A 16,754-nucleotide genomic window follows, 5' to 3' on the forward strand; every position below is an offset into this window, starting at 1 on the left:
CTATTATGACCCCTTAAAATTTATTGTTTTGGGCTCAAATAAAGTTATTAAGTTAGATCCCTGTCTAAGGAACCTACATCTAAAAGTTCAAGTTTTTAGACCCAAAATTGTCGAGGGAGTTTGGTAGAGTGCTAAAAGGTAAATCCCTTGCACTTTGACCCCCTTAACAGTCAAATTCCTGACCGGAACGGATTACAACGATTTCCCCATATCTCATATATATATATATATATATATATATATATATATATATATATATATATAATTTCGAGTCTGTATACTTAAAATTGACCGAGTTATTTTTTTAGGGAAATGCACGCATACACACGCAAAAACACACAGACACGTTCACTTTTTATAGATGTATAGATTTTGTAACTTGTTGACTTTTCCACCTTGCTTCGCTCTGGCGCTATGCACTGTTTATATGCATATGTATATATCAAAAAGTCTTAATATGTAAAGTAATGCCTTTCTGTGTAATAGTCTTCCATAAAGAAAAGAAAGAAATCCATTTTCACTTTTATAGATATATAGATAGATATATTGGATGCAATATGTTGTAGTGATTTAAAAAGTATATAAGAAAAAGACTCACAGCGCCACCGAGAATCAAACCAAAACTTTCAGCTCACAATTTATATTGCCCTCAATGACTGGCCTATGAAACCATTTTTTACTGGAAGGCTTAAAATTAAAACATGCACCACTATTTACTACGTTATGCTTTCGTAATGCCGTCGTTCGACATTCACCCGGCAAATTTCATTTCTTTTTAATTTTCACAATTTGCACCGATTTTTCCAGGCTAAACCTCAAATATAAAGTTTTGCATGGAGTCAAATACCTTATATATGATGTTTCATGACTGTAGACGAACAAGTCTAGGAGAAGTTTCGTAGGCAAATATTTTTAAACATAAATATATACGTATACTTAAATATATATGGAAATAATTGTGTGTTTACTCTAAACGTTTTACGCAAATATTATACAAGTATACATCATGTATAATATTTGTAATAGTTAAGTAAAGATGCTTACCCCATTGGAACACCGAAGCAAATAATAGGGAATTAATTAAAATGAATGTTTGCTAGATTTTTTTCCTAGTGAATGCAATTCCGCAAACCATATAAAACAAAATTGTATTTCTTTTTAAATAAATTGAAAAAGTTGTTTAATATGAATATCAATACATATGAAAGAAAAAACATATCTATAGGAGTATGGATATATCAGCATTTTACACATCTTTACAATCAAAATCAAAGAAACTCATTCTATTAAATTGCACAAAAATCGAATTAAAATGTATTTAAACATTCAACAATCAAACTTAATAATGAGTTCTACACACACTGCTTTTGGTGACTTCAAACATTTTTTGGGGTATGCTGGAAATAATTGTTCTCATAAAAGTGCGGGGGGGTCCTGTTCCAGTTGCTGAAGACTCCTTCACGAATTTCATTTTTGGTATAATATTGGTTGCCATTTCATTCAACCTCTCTTGTCATCCATACCCAAGAATTTTCAGTTGGGTTCAAGTCCGTTGAACAGGTTTTTCCACTTCTTAGCGTCCCAGGTTTTATATTCACGACCAAATCTTCAGCGGCGCATTTGTAACGTGGTAGCAATGGAGGAATTTGATTATGCTTTTATTTACCATGCATTTTTGTTGTAAGTGTAATCTGAGGATTATTGGAAGGCAATCAGAATCTATACACGCCTAAATTTTACTAGAAGAAAGCCCTCTCTGTCATCCATAACAACCTGTCTGATTATGGTACACATTGTAGGAGATATTTTGGGAGGTCTATTAAAGGATTTTGCTTTTCCAATAATCTCCTTTTTCCTTCGAAAGTGGCAAATCCCAGTTTTACTGCGATTTACCTAAGCTGCTATCGCTCGCTGTGACACACCTTGCTTAGGGACTCCTAGAATTTGAGAACGCCCAACTTTGGTTAGTTTGCCTTTTTTAGGCATTGTAAGACCTTTACTCAGTGAATGCTAATCTCTAACTTAACTAAAACATAAGAATTACCCTTAATCTACAAATGGATACCCTTGGTCTTATAAGGTTGATATGTGTAATAGCGTCATTTAATAAAAAAATCACATTTTGAAATAGGATTTTTAGAATGTATTCTTTGTTTTCGTAACCTTTTAGATTGTAAGATTAAGTATGAAGAGTTTAAAATCTATCCTTAAAAAAATAGTTTCGTTTGTAATATTTTTGGTAATCGTAATTATATATATATATATATATATATATATATATATATATATATATATATATATATATATATATATATATATATATAGTCTCTTACTATGACTAGAAATATGCAAGTAAATTTAAACAATGGATATATTATAATCAGAATATTATTATATAAATCAGCGAATATGAGAGCTAAACAAAAATGCGATGGGCGTTCCAAAAGTAATGTATATTATATTTTATCCCTCCCCTAAATATATCAGAAAAGATTGCAAATAGCATCGTTATGATAAAAAAAACTGTATGCCATTTTGACTAATAAGCTTTATCCTTCTCTGGAATATATTGATCATACGAGGATTTAAAAGCAAACAAATGAAATGCTATGTGTCAGAATAGATATGTGATAGTAATTAAATATACATATATATATATATATATATATATATATATATATATATATATATATATATATATATATATATATATATATATATATATCTTGAATGACGGTAACTATGTGGAAACAAAAAAAACACTATAGAACAAACGGTTGTGGTGTTTTTTCCTAGAATTTTGTATTTGTAGTTCTTCAAGGTTTTCAGTTAAAATATTCAAAACTTTACTTGACGGAGCCACTCTAGCCGCAGTTAAAATGTAATGCATATTTTTAATTAAATTATGATTTAAAAAGGTGTTACATTTATTAGTAATTTATATCTTCAGGTGAAGTATGTTTAATATATATGTATTATACGTTGCTATTTATGTAGTCTTGCACTTTTTCTTCTTTTCTACATCTGTTCATAAATAATAATGCTTCCAGTACACATTGCATTCTGTAATTTATGCATTAGAGAGAAAACTGTACATACCCACATGCTGTAACAATCACACGTACGGAAACAAAAATGAAAGGACGAGGCAGAAAGAGAAAAGAGATATCTTTCACTGCATAAGATCAGTAAATAAACGCGTGTGATATTATGCAGAATATTATCAGATGGATTTATTAGTAATATAACATTATTTTCATTGACTTATTCATTGTAAACAACTTACTAAAGTGGAAAACTGAATAATTAGATTTGCAGTGATTTAACATTGAGTGATACAACAAATACAAATAAAAATGTTAATAATATTTTGCATGCGTAAGCTTTCTTTGTTCGGTTCGATTTTCTATTCAAGTTCGCTGTTACATACGCTTATCCATGCTATAAGAAAATAATAAATGTCAACGAATGCAGAAGTGATCTTGATTGGTTGGTTGGTTGTTATTGTTTTACGGCTTATCAACATTTATCAGGTTATTTAATGCAAAATCCAAAGATTTAAGAAAATGTTTTTAATAGAATATATTTTTTAAGTCGGTTTCTATTTACCCCATAGGTGGGACCCTAACAGGTACTACCGGTCCGCGTCAGAGTGGACCTGGGAGCAACCGTTATTAAATGATGGTTCCACACTCCCCAACTACCGCAAGATATGACCTCACCACTGGATATAGTTTAATATCATATCAAGGACCAGAAGTAATCCTGAACAGTATCTTCAAATACATGAAAATGAATAGTAGATTAAACTCTGTCCCTTTCGCATAATTTTTCGACAATTTTGGGCTTTGCTTGCAAAAATCATAAGCATCTAAAACAGTATGAGCAGGGATACAGAAACCAGCCACCTACCTTTTACTTAAGCAGGATATCCCTGTAGCTCAACCAGTCGTTTTTACAAGAGTTAGGGCAGACTTGAACTACAGTTGTAAAATTTCCCAGTTGCACAGTCAACAAGCTTATTTCACGTGGATATAGTAGACGAACATATAATAATTAATGCTAAACACTCTTAAAAATATAGTTTGCAAAAAATTGAATTTCTCACTATGTTTATAAAATATCTATAAATGTAGTGTAAAACATTTTGGGTTATAAAGCATTGTTAATTCAATAGTAGTAAACATTGTGTCAAAGAAAGACACCTGCATGTTGCAGTCAAAAAAGTTGTTTGTATTTGGCAGTTATGTATGCGGATTTAATTGCTATTTTCAGATACAGAATAAGAAAATATCCGGAAAATAATCTAAGAATTCACTTGTTAGTGTAATTGAAAATATACGAAATTCTGACCATTGAGACCTTGACAAAAATGTTTAGTCACAACAAACTAGTTGCTTTTATATTCTATATTACAAATTGAAGAATTATTTCCAACAATGTATGCATGCATATATATATATATATATATATATATATATATATATATATATATAATAATAATAATAATAATAATAATAATAATAATAATAATATAGAAAGTAAACAGCTATATTTGGTCGTTACAGACATCCATATGCTTTAGTCAATGACTTCATCCGGCGCCCCTGAATTATCAAACGCTCTTCAAACATATAAAAATGTTATAAGTTGCGAGCTGTCTATAAAAGGATTAATGATGGATAAGTAATATTGACAAAATCAGCCTAATATTTCCACAGATTTTATCAACAGCCAGATATAGAGACAATTTAAATTAGAACATATTAAACATGGGCGTCTTTCCCCAGAACAGTAGATCATGAGATCATATATGTAGGTGGGGAAGAGAAGTTGATTTAACTGGGCGTCGAGTAAGTTTATATATATATATATATATATATATATATATATATATATATATATATATATGTGTGTGTGTGTGTGGTTATAATCTCGCGATGTTATATCGCATCTAATTAAACTTATGTCTTTTATAAAGGATACTATTTAGTGCGTAATTTCAATCTCGAAGTGAAAAGTAAATGAATTACGGATATTGGTTTCTGTGAGGGCAAATATCTACATGGAAACAAAATAAAGAACAACTGAAACACGAACAATGTACCTCGAAATTCAAAATGTCGACCAAGAATGTCCACAATTGAATAAGTTGCACAAGATGGAGATAGCCAATGAAATTTGCGGCGATGCGGTTTGACAGGGCAGCATCAATTTAAAACTGTGGAAAAGTCAGAAATGGCATTAACGAATTTAACGGTAAAAAGTAAAATGCCTAAGTTTGTCGCATCCACTCGAGCTACTGTCTCAGACAGTTAAGTGCCAGCCAATATAAGAATGTTCGGTGTCCATTTTATTTATTTATATATTCTCTTTCAGATTAAGTCTTTATTTAAATAGAGACACGTTTCTTTCTTCCTGCATTTATATGTATATGATATGCAGCGTTATTTTGACGAACAAAAGAGGCGCGTGTCTATGTGCATATATACATATGGATGAAAACGTTGTAGGGGAAGACAAATAAGTATTCTGAATGAATAATAAACGAGAGGCATTCTCTAAAATGTACGTTACGTTACTTTTAAAGACAAAAACAATGGACGACATAATAATAAGATCCCATCTAACAACGAAGTATAAGATTAAAATTTGATTATTATTATTATTATTTATTCACTAGGAGTATTTACACGCTCTCATGAAAGGTTGCTCTTTTAAAACAGTGACAACCAGCCCCCCCCCCGGACTTTCAGTGCTCTCCACATTTTTCAATAACCTTTGAAAAAGAATTTGCTATTTCACGCAACAACCGCTTATCATTTATTTATCGTTGGCGGCGATAATTGGTGTTCAGTGGTATTTTGTCGTGGCAATAAGCGTCCCTAAGGTCCCAATCAACTTTGTACTCGACAAGCGCAGGCCTGGATAGTACTTTCTTTCCTCAGTCTTTCCCCATTTAATTATTCCTCTCATTATTTGGTGTGATGCTCATTCATAGTGACACTTAAAAAAAAGTCAGTTTTCATGATTCCATGCGATGCTCGAATTGTTTCTGTGTCAAATGTCTTTTTAGTTTGTGTCTGGGGTAAGTCTCCGCATTCAAGAGTATTTTCTTAATATTTCTGCAGTTTTCAATTATGAAATTCGTTGTATCTTACCGGACATTCCTCTGATTCTAATATCTAACATTATTATTATTATTATTATTATTATTATTATTATTATTATTATTATTGTTGTTGTTGTTATTCTTGTTGTTGTTGTTGTTGTTGTTGAAATTAGCGTTAGAAACAGCAGTAGAACTAGTAACAGCAATTGTATTAACCACGACAATAACAACAGCATACCCCTCATTATCCCTACAGCAAAATTACTCACTAGGCGTCATAATACGGGATTTCAGATGATAACAGCCCTCCACATATTTATCATAATATATGTTTTTTCCTCCAAACGTCTTCTCATGAATTTGCCTCATCGAAACAGTAAGTTGCCACTGGTATCTTGGTTACAATGAGAACTTATATTTGGATGAGAAAAAAAAACCCTTCTATTCGAACTCATCAATTGAAGGTTTAGTTCATGCTTTCTTTAATCGGTTTCCTGTCTATTTCCTTATATAATTTGGTATGTTTTGACGATTTCGGGATCAAAGACTTTTAGATGTAATGGGTATATTTAAGATTAAACAGTTTAAACTCGTTTCGGCCAGTAGGGTGTTTACTTATATTTATGTTTCACTTTAGCTTGCAATGTACATCGTGGCTTTTTATGCATGTGCCTCCTGTCAATTATGCAAGTTTTTTTCTACATATATTACATCTCTGTTTTATTAATATAAATTGTAGCTTTTCTGTCATCCCTATTTAGTCCGTTCTTATTATTCGTTCACTTTTGGATTTCTGCAACTATATCCTTTTGTCTGGAGAGAATTTACTTGTTGCAATCTATCATAAGTTCTCCTATTTGTTTGGATGTGGTTATCTGTTTGTACACACATGTCTCATATGTTTTTGATGGATTCGACACATAAGTATTGCAAAAACTATCTCTTTCCCTGTTCGTCGTGGTGCCCAAGGTACAGTTGTTTACATAGTCTTTAATTGTTGTGTTTTCCCCACCGACTTATACGTATTCTTATATTGTTTGCGCTTCTTTTCTACATTGAAATTACATGTTTATTATTGCTATGCCCTTTTCAAATCAGAGTTTGTATTCTTCTGATTACGTGCGTGTTGTCGTTATTTGCTAAAGTATAATTGGTTTTTATCGCTATATCTCGGACTGCTTTTATTATTGATAAATGTATGTCTGTTTTGTTTTCTCTGCGTAACTAACTTTATACGTTCTAGTGAGTTTTTATTTTTGTCATAGTTATGCATAATGTGTGTAGTTGTTTTTCTCTTCCTATTGATATATTATAACCTTATTTTTATGTCTCTGTTTAATCTTATGTTTGTTTTTACAGCGGGTGTTGCTTTGTGTCCTATACATATATATCTATGCAAAGCAGTAAGTTATCTCCCTCTTTATTGTTTATATGGACTCGGCCTGCATCATCGTTTGTATATAATGCTTTGTTTATTATCTTATTTATCGTTATAGTTTAGTCTAGATTTCTGAGTTTTTTTCTATAAAGCCTATAAACTGTTGATTATAGCTTACTAGTTGAACTTCTCATAGTGTGTTATTTATTATCGAGTGAGTGTCTTTTTAGTATAAACAACATTCATCTATATATGTTCATCTCTCTCGATTAGATATTGCCTGATTCCAGAAAGTAAACATGTTTTATAGTGTATACCTCATGTCCTGATATCCTTATTTTTTCAACGTTTCGAGACTGTTATAAGTATCATTTGCTTTTAACTTTATTCTATTCCACTACAAATTTGGCTGAAACCTCTGATTGTGTTTATTACTGAATTCAGTTCATTGCGAATGGCAATTTTATATTGTCTATATTGATTGGCGCCTTAATTATTTCCCTTGTAGTAATAAACTGGTATCCGTCTTGTAATTTCTTAAGTATATTGGTAAGCATAATAATGGCTAAGATAATCAGTAGTTGCTATAGGGAATATCATTGGACAACCTATGTTCGTTTTTATATCTCGGTTATATATTAACTTTTAGGTGGCAGTACACATATGTATGTGCTTTTCTCTTTAGCAATCAGATTGAAAAAAAAACTGACTGGGCAGTTTTTTTTTTACATCTTAATGCATGAAATTGTACATGCATGTGAAATTCTGATGTATGCTTTCTTGTACTTTATTCATGTTGATTATTTTAACATCGTCAGAATCTTTTAATGTATTTAGAATAGTGTTATCATTTAATTGCAATTCTGTATATTTCATAATTTCCGAGACCTTGTCTATGATTATAATGAGAGTTGACCGGTTGTCTTATCGGTTGTTTTGAAAAAATATTCCCACGTTGCTTGAAATCAGTTTCTGAGTCTTTAGTTGTTGGGAGCATTCCATTTTCGGTGACATTTGGACTCAGTACGGTTTTAACTCTGTTTATCCATTCAAGGTCACCCGTGCTTGCTGCATATAACTTTGCCGATGTGGAATAAACCTTTAATTTAGTATCGAGTTTTCTTAAACTAAAATTCGTGTACTTTATTTGGCAAGTAAATCTTCAGTGCTTTCTTTTCGATTACGCGTTTTTTTACATGACAGGCACTACTTATCAAGGCCCGCATGGCACTCGGGGATAAGGGTTTTTGGGTGTACAGTAATCCATGGTATAGTATCGTAGTAATGATATGATTCTTTGTCAATTGAGGCCGAGGAAAAACTCAAAAACAGCACCATAGTATTCTCTGATGTAGAAAAAAAGTTTACTTCATTAAAAAGATAGTTATGTTGAAAATGCTTGAACGACCCTTTTGTCTAAGTAAATGACTCTATCATAACAAAGGTCGTCATGTCGAAATGATAAGATAAGTATAACCCCATACTGGATTATCTCTCGCCCTATTATAGACGGTATTAAGCAACGTTATGTGCTGCCCCTAAGATTTTTTTAATCTATCTAGCTGCACCAATGCAATATGAAATTCCTGAATAAAAAACGTAAACGCTGTGATATTGAATAGGCAGTAGCATTTTTTAATATTGCCTTCCCCTGCAGGTTCTGAACACATACAAACAAAATCTTAATCACTGAGCTACAATACGCTGACAAGAAAAGTATACGAGCCGATACTATTGAGGATATGCAGACTTCCGCAGACAACTTACATAAAATGTGGGTTCAATATTAATGCAGCAAAACGAAAGTACTTCTTCACCATCGTCTTTGACACCAAATTTCTCAGGTGAATAAAGGAAACCATCAGGGAATAGAATAACAAAACAGTGCCACAGGTTACTTATCTTGGCAGTATCCTGTCTAAAATAATACGGCTGAAGAAAAAACATTGATATCAGAACCAGATTTGCTCGTATAATATAATTTTTTAAAGAATATTTAACAATCCAGACTTTGCGTAATTAACCAAGCTCATGACTTACAAAGCTTTAGTAATCCAAACACTGCTAGATGCATGGGATACATGACTACTTTATAAAAAAAAAACTAGCGAGAGGCACCAGGCGTTGTCCGGGTGTTTGTAGGGGTGGGTGGTGTTAAATAAAAAAGAAGCCGGGGGGTAGGATCGAAGCCGAACCCCTGAGGAGAAGTTTGAAAATAAAATCGGCCAGTAAGAAGTGAAAGATGTTTGAAAGTCGTCGAGCGTTACGACAACAACGATGACGATGTAAGCATTGTTATAAGCGAAGTAAGAAAAGAAAACAACGTTTTAATTAAGCGGGTGGGTAAAACAAAAAAAATAACGTCAGGCTAACGAACGATAAAACAGAAAAATGAACGAAGTTACGTGAAATATGGCTTAAATAATACAGGGTTCAATATTTAAATTCAAAAAATCGAAAAAAAAAACACATCTCACGCCACGATTCGAATCAAAAAAGTTTAGATAATGAACCAAGGCCTAAACTACCTGAGCTACAGCGACGTCTTTAAAGTTTGGTTGGTTTATCATTTTTTAAAGTAAATCATGTCACGACGTCATGACGTCATCTGACGCATGCGTTGTTGATCCTCCCCCTGTCGAACATTATCGATTTCGGGGTGAAAAAGTTAACGTTTCTCTCGTTTTCTGTCTGGACATCTCTCTCTGCGTTTGCGTCTCTCTCACTCTCTCTCTCTCACTCTCACTCTCACACTCTCTCTCACTCTCTTTCTCTCTCTCGCTCTCTCTCTTTCACTTCGTCTGCCTTACTCTAAAGACTGGAAAATGGTGTCTGGATGTTTTTATTTAAAAAAACATCGATCGTTAATATTTTTTCTAAGCGTATTTTTTTTTTACTTCACATGTCTGGCTTGGCTTTATTTTTTGTTAAGTATCAATTCTACCTATTTTGACGGTGGTAATAACTTTGGTAACGTTGCCATAGCGTAGAAGTTCATAGATTTGCTTAAATTATTTTTTTTTACCGATAACAACATTTCTAAATTGTAAATTTAAAGGTTGCTGACGTCAAGATCACGTGACATTACTCAGCGGGTTTTAAATACAAGTTGACCCAAAATAAACGGCCACGTGTATACTTTATGTAGAAGAGTTAGTGGCCGTATTTTTTGGGCAGTTATAAATCGATTAAAAATATGTAATGTTAACATTAAAATGTCACTTTTTGGCCCCCCTGCAGAAAATCGATCAGTTGCCGAACTTCTGATTGTCACTTTGTGCCAATTTTTCGATATCTGTCGTTCTGAAGGTGAGGCTTTCATATGAGACCAAGTCTTTGAATTTTTGTTGTGTGTGTCGAAAGTTTTTAGCAGACACACAAACATACACACACACAAACACACATACATTTTCGCTTTTATATATATAGACTAGCGGGGCTACCCGGCGTTGCTTGGGACCGTATAAACAATGAAAAAATTGAATTTGGTGTTGTAATATATTTATTATTCTTATGAGATAGGAATTTTGTATGTTTATGTATCATTTGCTATTTCGAGGAAAATAATATTTTACCTACATAAGACGGGTATTACACATATGAAATAATTGTATCTTACCTAGGGTACGTAATTTACAGCATGTATATGCAAGGACAGGTAATATGCAACACATTTATCTCATCAACTCCCAACCGATACCAGGTATTTTGCTAATAAATATTCTCACCTTTGTCATTCAATCCCGGACAACGCTTGGTGATTTGCTAGTATATATCTCAATCAATCTCATGAAATCCTGGGCGACGCAAGGTGATATGTTCGTATATATATCAATCAATCTAAATCAATCCAAGGCAACGCCAATTATTCTGCTAGTATATATTTGCATCTATCTTATTCATATTATATTACATCCCAAGTAATCATGTATACTGCTTGCATACATTTGCATGTATCTCATTGAATCCAGGGGGACTCCTAGTAATCTGTAAGTATACATGTTGACGTATTTCGTTGAATCCAATAATTCTTAGATTGTTACACATTTCGAAATTTAACCCACATTATCGCTCACCTGTCTAAAATAATAACGTAAAGACATTGTCTTGGCTCGTTTTTCATTACAAATACATCATCAAAATAACTCACATTTAATCATTTTTCATATTTTTTTGATATGTTAATAATTTCAACAACCATGCCACAAGAGTTAACTTACATTATCGGCTCCACTCTAACTAAAATAAACACTATGATACATAGGCTATGGTATGTTTCTAATTTCTGTTATCGTGTTTTATGAGTAAATGCACATTATCACCCCCTCTATCACTATAATAATAACTTTTAGACATTGTATGGCTTGTTATTTCATTACAAACCCACCAACAAGGTAACGCACATCATATCAGTTTTCATAGTTCTTGGATATGTTACTAATTTTATGAAGTAACCCAAAAATCGCCACCTCTTGCTAAAATAATAACTTTCAAAAATTGCCGGGTATGCCTACTTTATTATGAATATACCAATCAAATATCTCACATTTCATCATTTTTCATAATTTTTGGATATGTTGCTTATTTCAACCCTCATTTTGCCCCCTTTTCATGTAAGTAAACAAATAAAGAGATTTAGTTAAATGAAAATAAAATGAGAGAAAGCAGGAATAGAACCCTGGAAATAAGTTTTAAAGAACAATAGGTTTAAATGGAATGCCCAGTAAATTGTTAATTCTGATGAAATATATAATAAATAAAATATTCATTGTAAAAAGAATGTGGATAATATAATATGGGTTAAATGAATTAGATATGTTGGTTGAATTCCTTTGTGCAAACCACTAAGAAAAACAGGTTATTGGGGAATCAGAATGTTAGGGAAACGTGCAGGTCGGGTATGTTGATTGCACGTGAATTGTGGTCATGTTGGCCGGACATGCATGGGTTTCTCAATATAGGAAGTGAGAGTTAGTTAGTTAGTGAGAAGTCTGAGAGAGAGACACCCGATAGTCTGGGTCCAGACATGGTTTCAATCGTCTAGAAGCGAGACGGTCACTTTTGAAACATTAGAATGTAAACGTTTGAATTCCTGAACGCAAACCCACTAAGCGGTTCAAGTGGAAGAATAAATTCTCATCATGGTTTTATAACTGTCGTCTCCTGTGTACATCATAACATGAAAAGGGTAGTGTCTATTTATGTGTACAAACTATTTGAAATTCATCATCTAAAAAAATATATGTGTTAGAAAGTATTTATGTTATACAAACACTCCCGTTCATACGAACTGTCAAAGCATAAATGCCAACCTGTCAATCTATCGGCATAAATGCCAACCTATCGGTCTGTCTATCTAGATATGAAACACCTTCTCAAAATGTATTTATATGCAATCTCTCTCATTTATAAAATATCTCCCTAGTTATATATATTTCACTAATGTGTTAATGTCTCTATATCTCCCATCTCTTCTCACTGCATGATCACACACATGAACCTCAGAGATCTCTTACTTCCAGGAACAGTCTTAGACGCTTATCTTTACAAACAAGAAAACTAAATAAGAACTCACGTAACATACGCGCACAAGTGGTACCTTCGTCTAATAATAATAATTACTATATAACACACTCACATAATCCCTCTCCTCTTACTAACATAATACCTTTGAGGCATTTCTAAGCTGTTTATTTCATTACAAATACATCAATAAATACCTCACATTTTATCATTTTTCATAATTCTTGGATATGTTATGAATTTCGACAATCAAATTAAATGAGTGCGCACATATAATCGCCCAATTCTTATTAAAATCATAAATTTGCTACATTGACTTGGCTGCTTATTTCATTATAAACACACCAATCAATAACTAAAACTTCATTTTTAATAATTCTTGGAAATGTTACTAATTTCGACGATAAGTTTTCAAGAGTGAATCCACATTATCGCCACTTATTACTAAAATAATAACTTTCAGCCATTTTATGGCTGTTTTTTTTATTACAAACACACCAATGAAGTTACTCACAGTTTACCATTTTTCATAATTCTTGGATATGTTACTAATTTCGACATTGTTTGTGATTTAATCCGGATAATCGACCCACTCTCACTAATATACTAACTTTTAGACAATATCTGGGCTGGTTATTTCATTATAAACGCACCAATCAACTTACATTTTACAACTTTTCATAATTCTTGGATATGGTACTAATTTTGACAATCGTATTTCATGATTTAACCACCATAATCCCATCTACTCTAGCTAAAATAATAACTTTGAGACATTTTCTCTGGTTATTTAATGAAAACCCCTCAATCAACTAACTCACATTCTATTATTTTTCATAATTCTTAGATTTCATTATTCTTTTCATTATTTCACCCACATAACCCCCTTCTCCTCTTGCTAAACAATACAATAACTTTGAGACATTGTCTTGGTGGTTATTTCATTAAAACACACCGATCAAATAACTCACATTTCATAATTTTTCATAATTCTTGGATATGTTACTAATTTCAGAAAATCATTTTTATTATTTAACACACATAATCGCCCCGCTCTTACTAAAACACCAACCATGCGACAATTTCTGGGGTGTCTATTTTATTACAAACACGCAAATCAAATAACTAACATTTCATAATTGTTCATAATTCTTGGATATGTTACTAATTTCGACAATCGTTTATAGTGATTTAACCGACACAATCTCCTTCTTCTTGCTAAAATCATAACTTTGAGTTATTGTCTGGGGTGGTAATTATATTACAAACACACCAATCAAATAACTCACATTTAATAATTTTTCATAATTCTTGAATATGTTACTAATTTCGACAATTATGTTACATGAGTTAACTCACGTAATCTCCTTCCTCTTACTAAAGTAATACATTTGAGACCTTTGAGACATTACACACACCCCAATCACAAAACACACATTTCATCCTTTTTAACTTTTCTTGGATGTTACTAATTTCAACAATCATTTTTAATGACATTACCCACATATTCGACCGACTCTTACTAAAATATTAACTTTAAGGCTATATCTGTTCATTTCATTTTAAATCATGTTTCATGAGTTACACAACATTATCGCGCACCTCTTACTAAAATAATACATTTGAGGCATTGCGTGGGCTCTCTATGGGCTAACACACTAATAAAATTACTCACATGTCATCATTTTTCATAATTTTTAGATATTTTACTAATTTCGATAATCATTTTTCTTGAGTTGACACTAACTGTAGCCCAGGTCTTACTAAAATAATAACTTTAATATATCATCATGGCTTTCTATTTCATTAAGAACACACCAAACAAATAACTCAAATTTTCTCACTTTTCATAATTATTGGATATGTTACTAATTTTACGATCATTTTTTATCATGTAATCCACATAATTAAACCCCTCTCACTAAAATGATCACTTTAAAACTATATATGGAATCTTTATTTCATTATAGACACATATAGCTTACATTTAATCACTTTTCATATTTCTTGGGTAAGTTGCTAATTTCAACAATCGTTTTTCATGATTTAACCCACATAATCCCCTTTCTCTTACCAAATAATACCTTTGAGACATTGTCTGGCTGGGTGTTTTTTTCATTACAAACACACCAATCAAATAACTCGCAGTGCATAATTTTTTTTATAATTCTTGGATATGTTACTTTGTTTGGAAAATAATTTTTCATAATTTTACGACATAATCGCCCGATCTACCTATATAAGGTATTCTGTTATCACAAATATTCACCTATCTAATCCGAATCCCGCCCGTTTTTCCTAAGAAACAACCCAGTTATCTCATCCAATCCAAGGTCATGTTGGGTATTTTGTTAGTACGTATATCAACCTTTCTTATTCAATCACCGGCAATGCTTGATATTCTGCTACCGGAGGTCACTTAAATGTAATAACAATGATTGTATATTATTATTATGGTATTCAACAATGACGCTACATCCCAGGGAGGTCTCTGGCATAATCTTATGGTAGTCGATTAATAAGTTACATTTAGGGGAGGTCACACGCATATTAAAACAATGATTCTATACTAATGTAATGATATTACGTATTGCTTCACTTTCATTTGGTAATCCCATGTAGTCACCCATTCTAGAATGGCCATACTACATATTGCTTAACTTTCATGATCTGCATAAGTCATTTGAAAATCCCATCCTAGATCGACCAGACTATGTATTGCTTAACGTTCGGTATCTGCATAAGTCATTTTGGAATCCCAAGTAATCCCCCATCCTTGAATGACCACGCTATATATTGCTTAACTTGTATGATCTGCATAAGTCATTTGGTAATCCCAAATAGTAACACATCCTAGAATGACCGGACTCTGTATTGCTAAACTTTCGTCATCTGCATCAGTCATTTGATAATCCCAAGTTAGTCACCCATCCTAAAATGACCAGATTATGGATTGCTTAACTTTCGTGATCGGCATAAGTCATTTGGTAATCCCAACAAGTCACCCATCCTAGAATGACCAGACAATGTATTGCTTAACTTTCGTGATCTGCATAAGTCATTTGGTAAACCCAAGTAGTCACACATCCTAGAATGACCAGACTATGTATTGCTTAACTTTTGTGATCTGCATAAGTCCTGGTTGATCACAAGTAGTCACCCACCTAGAATGACCAGACTGTTTATTTAACTTTCGTGATCTGCATAAGTCCTTTGGAAATCCCAAGTAGTTACCCGTCCTAGAATGGCCAGACTATGTATTGTTTAACTTTCGTGATCTACATAAGTCATTTAGGAATCCCAAGTAGTAGCGCATCCTAAAATGACCAGACTATGTATTGCTTAACTTTCGTGATCTGCATAAGTCATTTGGTAATCCCAAGTAGTCACCCATCATAGAATGCCCAGTCTATGTATTGCTTAACTTTCGTGATCTGCATAAGTCATTTGGTAATCCCAAATAGTCCCCATGCTAGAATGGCCAGACTATGTATTGCTTAACTTTCGTGATCTGCAAAAGTAATTTGGTAATCTGAAGTAGTCACCCACCCTAGAATGAGCAGACTATGAATTGCTTAACTTTCGTGATCTGCATGAGTCATTTGGTAATCCTAAGGTCCCCCTCTCATAATGACCAGACTATGCATTGCTTTACTTTTGTAATTGCATAAGTCATTTGGTAATCCACAGTAAGTCACCTATCCTAGAATGACTAGACTATGTATTGCTTTACTTTCGTCA

The sequence above is a fragment of the Euprymna scolopes genome, chromosome 27, assembly GCF_053919585.1.
Source record: "Euprymna scolopes isolate OS-2025 chromosome 27, ASM5391958v1, whole genome shotgun sequence".
In the NCBI taxonomy this organism is placed as follows: Eukaryota; Metazoa; Mollusca; class Cephalopoda; order Sepiida; family Sepiolidae; genus Euprymna; species Euprymna scolopes.